Below are 11,237 nucleotides of genomic sequence, written 5' to 3'. Positions count from 1 at the left end.
AACAAAACCAACCCACAACCCTCCAACCAATATGCTCCTAACAAGAAGAACTACACCGGACCTTTCCCGTTATGCTCTGTTTGCAACTACCATCACCTGCCCTAATCTCCATGTCGCTTGTGCACCAATTGCAACCGTTATGGTCACCTTGCTAATAATTGTCATGCATCGTCCGATATTCAACCTACCCCACCTACTCAAACCGGTGTTCCTAAAACCCGTACTTGCTATAATTGTGGAGATCCTAGTCATCTTCGCAATGTGTGCCCTCGACTTATCCATGCACATCAAGCTCAAGCTATGCCTGCCCCCTACTACATCCCTAATGATTCTCAAGTCCCGACCCATCAACCCTATCCACTGCAAGCTCCTATCACCAACATGACTCACCCTTACCAAACTCCCTACCCGCAAGCTCAAGTTTACCCAACTCACTTCAACCAAGTCCCGCTGATGCAAGCTGTTCAAGTTCAACCTATCCAAACTATCCCAAATCCATCTACCGCTGCTGCTCAAGTCATCATGGATCCAAGTACCTCAAGTGCTCCAAGTCAAGGAAATCAAGCCAACCGTAACTGAAGATCTTTGAAGATCATGAAGTTTTTATTGCTTTATTTATTTCCATTTTGAGACTATCTTATCTTTTCTGTTTTTGCATCGTATCGACTCTTTGGTTATTTGTGACGTTGAGTGATTTTAAGTTGAACTATGTTGCACGTTTCATCTTATGAATCATGTTTCCTTTTATACTTTTTTAGGTTTTTGTTCTCTTACTTTATTATCTTATTTCTATCCATCATAATTCATTATAGCGTCTGTCTCAAGAAATCCATTTTCTTTCGATCTTCCAAATCTTACTCTTAATAATCAAAAGATATAACAAGGATTACATGGTTTTATTAATCAAACTTGGACATTTATCACCTTTTGAATTTTTAAAATTTCCAAAATGTTTGTTTCTTTCAAAATGAGGATTTTAAATGTTTTATAACCCACATGATGAAACAAATTATGTGGACCATCCGACGATAAAAGTAATTATGGTCCGGAAAATAATTATTCAAGTCCTCGCATGGAAATCATAATGCGTAAAATTGTGTATCATGATTTAGAACCTAAGGTAGTTAGGGTAACCGTACGAATGATGAGATGATAAGAATATGGTGGATACGCCGCTGGTACATCCTATATATAAGTGCCTTTATCGGATTGTCATTCGAAGTGTTGCTTTGGTTATTAGAAGTTCTATGTTATGATATTTTCGTTAAAAGTAAAATTGTTTTCAAACGATGATGTTGTGGTTTTCCTTAATTTCGGGACGAAATTCCCTAAAGTAGGGGAGACAATAACAACTCGGTTTTCCGTATACCGATTCAAACCCGTTACCCGACCCGTTTTATGTTCGGGGAATTTTAGCAATAAAAAGTATTGCATTTATCGAGAAATATTTATACGATTTATATTTGTTTATTATATTTACTTAATATATATTTAACTATGAAGAATATACATACTTTACCCTAAACTTATGTTTTAACCTCTATTTGTATCCACATCAAATCCTCAAGGGCTAAATTGAAACTTCTATCTATTATCTTTATAACCCGTTTACCCTGAACCCATGCCCATGATCCATACCCATTTAACCATACCCATGACCCGATTAGTTAACTTTTGCCACAATCTTCATTCTAAACTAGGAATTGAATCGTGTTCGTGATCTCTATAGCCATTAGCGGCCTAACTGACAAAACCAATTAGGAAACAAGATCAAAGGTGATGCATATTGATTCATTAGTTAACCGACTTGACCTAGAATAAATTATATAACCTAGGGTTTATCAAAATTCAATTCCTCGCATCTGCATCATCTATATAACCCGACGAATCAAACCCCTAACCCTAATTGTATTAATTCTAGCCGTAGCCACTGTTTGATCATGTTCTTGACGCCGCAACTGAGATGGTCGTTATCCTTGATTCCATCGTCGTTTAAGGTAATTGAATCATGCATCATACTTGTATAACATCTGTAAAAAATAACCCTAACATTTAAACAACATTCAACGGATTGATCAATTGCTTAATCTAGGGTCCTTGAATAAATCTGGTTTGTTTCTAGCTTCTGTATAACTTATATCGTTTTCATTCTTTTAACAACTGACACACCAGCACTGCCGGCTGGTGTGTGTGTATGTGTGTTCAAGCCTTAGGACCGCCCACTGGCGCGGGTTCGAGTCCCGGCCAGTCCATAGTTTTTGGTATTTTTTTTATATTATTGTTATTTAATTTTTAAATGATATATAAAGTATTATAATTAATATTAAATACCAAATAAACATTTAAACCGACATCATTGGGTCGTCGTGTTTTGGTAATTAATCCGTTACAAGTTTTTTTTGTATATGTAAGTATGTGTATATATATATATATATCATAGTTGTAAAAGTCGTTAGGCGGTCCTAGGCGGTCGACTAGGGAGTCGCGAGTACTCAGGTGTAGTCAGGGATTACTCGGAAAATACCTACGGAGTACTCGCCGCCTATTCGGGAGTTTTAAAACATTGATATATATACATATCTTATTAATACCCATCATTATTTTGTTAAGACCGACACCAATATTGAGATTTCTTGTCGTTAAAACATCTTTATAAATTGCTCGTATTTATATATGTATTGTATATATATATATTAATATATATTTATATACACACACACACACACACACACACATATATATAATTCGTTTTAAATAAAAATTGTAATACACGTATTAAAGGTGTTAATTATATTTTTACTATCGAATTTCGTTAAGGATTATAAAATATAAATTTTATGATAATTATATATTTAAACGTTTATAGTAGGTCTCATCTCATATTTATTTATACTAATTGTACGTAAACCTGATTTTTATGACAAACAATGATTCTTATAATTGAATAATAATAATCTTTAGAGAGCAATCGTTCAATCCATAGCGTACGCAATCATGAATATAATTCAAATCCTATCAAAATCCTAAGTTTGTTATACGTATTGTATCTTTTATAATTCGCTCATAATATTATTTAATTATCGAAGAGTGTGATTATCGTTTTCTTGTCGTATTCATTCTCGTTTGGATTAATCGATCAGGTGAGTTTATCATTCCCATATTTTACTCGATTTTCTAAATGTTTTGGGGGCATATGCGTACGTAATCGTATTTCATACTATATATATATATATATATATATATATATATATATATTCTAACCAATTCATACGTGTTATTGTGAAGTGATTTAATCAAATATACGTGCTACTTGCTTACTTGTGCTACCATTCAATCAATCGTATGTTGGAATTACTATTCAATCAATCGTATAACGGGTGTTCCTGCTGATGACCAATGCCCGATTCGCTTGGCAACGTTCTATGTGCTTGTTTGTGTTTTGATTATATTTACCGCATTAATCACGTTATGCTTATTTATTGTATTGTGTCAAAACTGGTGATATTCTCACTCAATTTTATGTTGTCAAAATTCCATTTTATACGCATATACAGGTTACTTGTATGGAAGATTGAAGCTTGGACACGTAGACAAGACTTTAGGATATAATCAAGTTAACCTTTATTTGAGCCTATGTTTGTATATTTAAATGGTTTATTGTATTAAGATATTGTGTGTGTAATTGAAATCAAATAATTAATTAGATATTGTCACATTTATATTATGATAGTATCTTCGAGCTGTGAGCAATCGGATCACGTCCCGACATTTCCGCCTTAGGTTGGGGTGTGACATAGCAAGTGGAATCAACATCAACTAATCAGTACTAACGGGTCATTAGTGATAACTTGTTATCATTGGTAACAAGTTGTTAGTGAGAATTCGCCGTCACTAGTGTTTGGTTATCGGCATTAACTTAGGTGATTAACGATAACTAAATCATTACTGACATGCCAATTATCAACAATAACTAAGTTACTATAGGTGGCAAGCATGACCATTCCTCAAAGAATGGGTTTATTTTGATAAAAATAAATTATATATGGGTTCATATGGAACATCTCAAAATGATCAACTAGTCAATTTGAGTCTTCTTAAATTAGTTAATGCATCAAAACATGTAACTACCATAGAACTATCGACGTAAAAGGATCCAGTTAGGGTAGCACCACCCATGACCATTATTGGTCTCCAACACCTACTCGTTGTCTCCAACACCATTAGTGGCAGCACCGCCGCCATTGGTGGCGGCACCGCCACTCCACTGTCGTTGCTAACAATGGCCACTACTACCAACGGCATCATTGTCGCCTCCACCTCCACATCCAGCACCACCTCATAGTCCGTCCACCGCCAGCTAGCTATCCAAAGTCATGTTCGATATTTCGATTGCTCAAGACGAGTATGTAATAGGGTCCTTTCTTTTTTTTTCAAAAGATACATGATGATTCCATTATTTTGTTTGTATTTAGATTTTTTTTTTTGAATAATTTGTAGGCCCTTTATATAAACTTAGACCCTTATAAACATAACAATGTTTTTTATAAATAAATTTAATAAAAAAATTCATGCTATGACTGAAAACATGCCCTAGACATCGGTTGAGCCCCACACTAGATCAAGGTTGGGTCTCTAACCACCATAAGAAAACGTAGTGGTTGAATATATTTTGTTGTTTTTTTATTAGATATATATATATATATATATATATATATATATATATATATATATATATATATATTTATAAAACGGCTCATTGCAACTCAAAACCATTTTGGCTAAAACCCATTTTGAAACTGAAAAAAAAATGATATTTTTTTTAAATGACATGTTTTGTCCTAATCTCATTTTGTTCTTAACTTTCTTTCCTAAAATTTCAAGGCACATATATTTTCATAATAAAATTTCCATAATCTCTCTTTCTTTCCTAATTATTAAATTAAAAAATACTTTAATCTTATATAGTCGGTGATACACACATGATTCTAAAGGTATCAAAGCATTGGCAAGCTATAAAACATAAGATGAACGTAATAACTTACTCCACTACTATAACTTTCACAATATGTCAAAAACTAATACGAGCATAATATATGTATCTCACTATATATCGTCTGTGTAATTGGCATCCCCCTTATCTTAAACCATTACTAATAAGTAATAATGTATGGACTTTGTTCTTTTCTTTTTCTAATAACTAATTTTTTTCTACAAATTACTCTTATGTCTCAAATAAAACAAGAACTTATAGTTGAAGGTCATACACCTTTACAACTAAATCAAACTAGTAAATGTAGGTTTGTTTTTTTTAAATCTACAAACAAAGCCTTGCTGTCTTATTTAAGTCCATGTTATATTAATATTTATTGACCAAAACAGTTTCTATTCAGAAAAAAAAAAGAAAAAAAAAAGCATTTAATAGGTACACATAGATGCTGGAATTTGGACGACAAACAGTTGATAGTTATATTTAGTACTAGTTTGAGACCCGTGTATTAAATGGGTAATTAATGAAAATTTTAAACTTTAACCATTAAGTAAAATACAGTCAATAAAATGATCATATATTGTTAATACAATTATAATTTATATTAAAATTACAGAAATTATATAATTAAGATTGCAAAAATATGTTACGAATTAGTCAAATCTTCCTTGTACACTACATTTGTAATTGTATTGGTCGGTATACATTGTTTATCAAAAATCAAAATCTTTAGTTCATGTCTGCTTGTACTTATTGATAAGGTAACATATAAGGCTGCTTATAATTCTTATGTGTGACAATAAGGTTCTTCAAGTGCGTACCAACCCTAGATAAATAATAATGTATCCATGAAACTAACAAAAAAAAATATTCATGCACATAAAATATCATACATTCTAATCAATTAATATGAAGTCATTTGAGATCATCTGCTCATATTTATAAAAAAAATGATTATCAACCAGATTACCTGAACGTTGTTGATATAATCATCCTTAGAATCTTTAGAATTTATGATAAATTTGTTGCATTAATATTATGTGTATGACAAATTTTTAATTGATTTTATATTTTGCAATTAACATTGTATAATCGAGCAACATATAAAACCGAAAAACTATAACAAAATGATTTATTTAATTTCATATGAAATGTAATTGTCAGGAAAATGGTAAAAACATACTAACCTTAATGCCATGGTCAGAAAACAGTGAGTTAGCAGAATATTAGAAAATTTAAAGTTACATAAAGTGAAGGTAGTTATTCTACAGTGTCTAAAAGTATTAGATTAGAAATGCCTAAATTTGAATACTAATCCTGTGTTATTATCTAATATTATAGGGAGTTATTGGAATATTTAGTTAACCGATATATATATTTTAACAACTTACAGAAAACAAAAATGAAACAAATATTTCGGATTTTATGTAAGCATGGTAAATGAATTTTAACTGGATTAACTATTTTTTATAAAATTAATATGAAAATAGAATATTTCTTAAAATGTAATGAGAAGTATGATTAAGTTACAAGTAATAAAAAATAAAAATAAAAATAATAAATATTTCTGTTAAGTTACATTATAATAAGTATGAATCTTAATGAATTTTTATAACATATTTTAATAATAGATGTTATGACTGTAATTTTCTTTTTAATTCTATATATAGCCTCAGGGTCGGCCTATGGGTGTGGCTGGGTGGTCGACGGCCACAGGCCCGACACCCCCGCCAGGGCCGATTTTTTTTTTTTGTTTTTTTTTTGAAAAAAATTATATGTATTTTTATTAAAAACAATATTTATATTTGATGTTTAAACACAATTGCATAGCCACTTGCTTAGTCTAGTGGCAAATGAGTATTACTAACAATCAAGAGGTTGTGAGTTCTACCCTCACTTGAGACATGTTTAATCATTCTTTTACACAAAAGTTTTTCACCCAACCCAAATTATAACCAAGTAAGCCCATATAAAAATTATAATGTTTAAACCCAACAAAATTATTTATTTTATTTAATGCCTAAAAATTTTCGCCTTTGGCCCAAAAGTTTTTTTGCTTTCTCGGAGCCGGCCCTGTATAGCTTTATTATTTTGAATATAAACCATAATAAACACTTTCATTATGCACTAACCAACATGTTACCTAACGTAAACCCAATTCGTTGTATTTGTATAAAAATAAAATCAATAAGTTAATATAATACTGAAATTATGTAACTAACTAATGAAAACGATATTCTAGATTTCAATATCTTAAATGATTTTGGAAAGCAAAAATAGTGGAATGGGATTGAAGCAGATTTTTTGGTTTAAAATTTTTAATGCTTTTAATTAAGTAATTTGTCTTATAAGGCATATTAAATTAACTATATTTAAATATATAAGAAAATATATAAATTAAGTCATAAAATATATATTTATGAAGCATTTTGGTCAGAATTATACAATAAAATATTGAAAATTAAATATTGATATTTTTATTGCTATAACATTTTATACTACACAAAAAAGTCATATAAATAAATGATTAATTTCATATGTACTCTTACAAAATGACAGATAGTTTATATAGTAAATCGTTATACATATGAATTATAGTTATAATATTCAAATTTAATGATTTAATGCTAAACACCAAGATATATATAATAGGTATTCTCCATGTTTGCAATATTTATACAAAATGTTTGGGGAAAATTAAGAAAATACACATTTTTTTGAGTTCAAATGCAATGAGAAAAACATTAAATTCAAATTTGAAACCAATCTTATAAAAAAAGAATTATGCATTATTGCTCGAATCCCAACTTAAAAACAATTTGTAGTTTATCATACAAATCCAAATTCTTCGACAATGATGCACATTTATTTTCTTTATTTGCAATTACCCGTAACTTTTAAATTTTATTCTTAAAGACCTGCAACTTCAATTTTTATATTTCAATATTTTCTTATTTCACCATTAATGTTAATAAATGAATCGGTTAGGATTTACATTTAATAAAAATATTGAATTTATTTATTAAAATGACTTAAGAGATAAGGAACATATATTAAAATTGGTTGAAAAAAATATGAAGATGGCTATGAGATTAATAAGTGGTAAAAGTGGTATTCTTTTATTAGAATAGATTTTTTTAGTTTTTCATTTTCTTTACTTTAACTATTATTATTATTATTATTATTATTATTATTATTATTATTAAACTACGGTCGTTTGAAGCACCTCTCCCGTTGCGTCTCACTCTCACCGCTTCCGTCGCCTCCAAAAATGACCATATTCAATTCAAATTTGTTTTCAAACGGTTATGCTCACGTTCAACAGAAAATTTGTGATTCATCAAAATTCAAACAAAATGATGCATTCAAGCCAACATAATAATTTCTACCTAAAAGTCATGTACTAATTTTAGATCAGAAGTGTTACGTTTATTATACTTTTTTAATCAATTTTTCTTAATATGTTTTTTATTGCATCATCAAGCTTAGTTTAAAATATGTTGGATGTGGAAGTATTCAAAGCTGAAAGTTAGACCATCTGTTGTGGTCAGCAACTGGAGCCGCGAACGTCCTGGCACGAGCCACCTAGGCCACGCACACTGCAACACCCCGGTGCGATTGCAAGCCGGCTTGCCTAGGCTGACTTGGAATGTTGGGCCTTGGGTTTCGCTTTTTAAACCGTTGGGCTTGGAAAGTTTCAAAAAAAAACTTTTTTTTTGTTTTTATATTTTACCTATATAAACCTAATTAACTTTAAAAAAATTACTAGCACCCTCAATTCCATCTAAGCGCTACTTTCAAAAAAAAATCACTATATTACTCATCTACCTTTTTTTAAAAAAAGTATTGATCAATGGGGTGGGTGTTACCGACCGGAAATGCCTTTTGGTCAAGACGACGACAACGTGTTTGGCACCACCGAGATGGAGCATAACATGAGTCAAATGCCACCACCGTCTACCGACTTTTTTGTTCTAGAGACACAAGAGGTTCGTAAAGAGGCCGCCTACAACATCTCGGATTTTTCGTGTTTGGACTCGTTTATGTTTAAACCGATTCGTGAATGTAATTCGGATCTTTAGAACTATTTAAAACTTGTATTTATTGGTACTTAATTTGATTTAACTTATTTTATAATTTCATAACTTTCAATTATTCCAAATAGTCCTTAGAAACTCTTAAAATCGCTTAAAATGGCTAAAAAGCATTTTCAGGAACTACAGGGACTAATTTTGCCAATTCTTTCATATTTTCGACTAAATTAACCAAACTTAAGCTCCAAGTTATGTCAATTAATGTTTTAAAATATCCCAAGTCATTTTCTTGATGCTTAAACAAGATCTTTAAGATACTGAACATGATTTTGTCATTTATTAATTATTTTGTTTCCTAAACGAGTTCGTTTACCAAATAAACGAATTTATGGACTTTATTATTTAAACTAACATAACCTAAAACCCTAAAACTACTGTCCTTCGTCGTTTATAACATCAAACACACGAAATTCTTCTTCCCCATTATCATATTCTTTAAGTTTAATCGAATTCTTTCAAGACTAGTTGACTTTGGTGTTCAAGGCTTCTTTGACTATGATTTTCTCATTCTTCTATTCATCTTCGAGGTAAGTTGTCTTCTACAAAACAGTAGGTTTTTATCTGTAGAAAAAAAGCCCTCAATCAATTTTACTGATTGATGGGGTTTTGTCGGTCAATTGCTTTCCGACTTGTTTAGGGGCAAAAAGTCAATTTTAATGATTTTTCAATTGCTTCATCTTCTTATCGGAATTAGATTTCGGTCCAGAATACTTTTAGTTTAATCTCAAGATTTTGAGTGTGCTAACCAAAACCCGAATCCCGACTCGCTGTTCGAATTCTGGCCAGTCCCAACTCGCTTATTTACTGAAAACCTCATAACCGGAGTTCTATACATCCATTTGGATTGATTCCAGCGGCTATATTCTCGGTTTTGGCTCTATTTTATTTTGTATAAATCTCAGGTCTGGGTGGATCAGAAAACTTGTCATGTTAACTTTACTCGTTTATTCTATCTCTCGGTTTATTCGCTTAATCGTCAAGGTGAGATATCATTCCCCCTTTTATTTTACTGTTTTTAAACGTTTTGGGGACATATGCGTACTAATACTTCCTTTTATATTACACACATATACAAAACTAGCAAACGAATGATGGTGTGTATTCAATCAAATATTATTTGTTACTTGCTTATGTGCTTACATTCTATCATATTCGGAGAGGTCCATCATAATCACATTATTGTATGATCATACGCCGTCTTAGTAGCCATAGCATGTGTTCGAGAGGCATGGTCAATCGATAATCACATTTGTATGCTAGTCATAGTAGCCATAGCCCGTGTTCGTGAGGCATGGTCAACTGACACACTATTTGCTTTCGGTTTGATTGATTATTACTCACATTATTTTGTTTGCGTAGTTATTATTTATCATTTATTACATATCATTATTAGTGTCAAAACTGATGATCATCTCAGTCAACATGTGTTGTTGACAAATCTCTTTTTATTTTCTACGCATATGCAGGTTAAAAGTTGATTTGAAGCTAAAGTGAAGAACACATAGAAAGACCTTAGGAAATAAAATAAAGATTTATTGCTCTATTATTTAGTTTGGGATTATTTATTTGTTTCGAATTGTTATTGTTATATTTTCAAACGTGTACTTTATTTGAAATTAAAATGAATAAATTAAATAGATATTGCCATATTTTACATTGTATGATAGTACCTTATGAGCTGTGAACTACGGTTCGTACACCGGTATTTCCGCCTTAGGTTGGGTTGTGACACCGCTAAGGGCAAACGGACCCAAAAAAAGAAGAACCAAGGAAGTAGGGATGGCAACGGGCCGGGTATTGCTAATCCCATACCCGTACCTGATTATAAAATTCAGTCCCATATCTGGCCCATTACCCGTCGGTTATGTGTCGAGTAATTATCGTCGGGTATCAGGAATACCCGCGGGTTTCGGGTATACCCATTAGATTATTAAAAAAAATTTCGTTAGGATTTTTAAGTATATTTTTTTTACCATTATAGTTATCGTATATATTTTTATTTATATATGAACTGTTAAAAACTAAAATATGACACGTTACATCTATATAAACTATATAAGCATTATCATAAGTAAATATAACTTTATGTATAAACTTGATAACATATAAAACATAAATAATACTTTTTAATACATATTTTAAATACAAAAGGTTAA

This window comes from Bidens hawaiensis, unplaced genomic scaffold (genome assembly GCF_021521415.1).
Source record: "Bidens hawaiensis isolate Kalapana, Puna unplaced genomic scaffold, B.hawaiensis_p1.1 tig00013130_1, whole genome shotgun sequence".
Taxonomy (NCBI): domain Eukaryota; kingdom Viridiplantae; phylum Streptophyta; class Magnoliopsida; order Asterales; family Asteraceae; genus Bidens; species Bidens hawaiensis.
Note: the sequence above shows the minus strand (reverse complement) of the source record.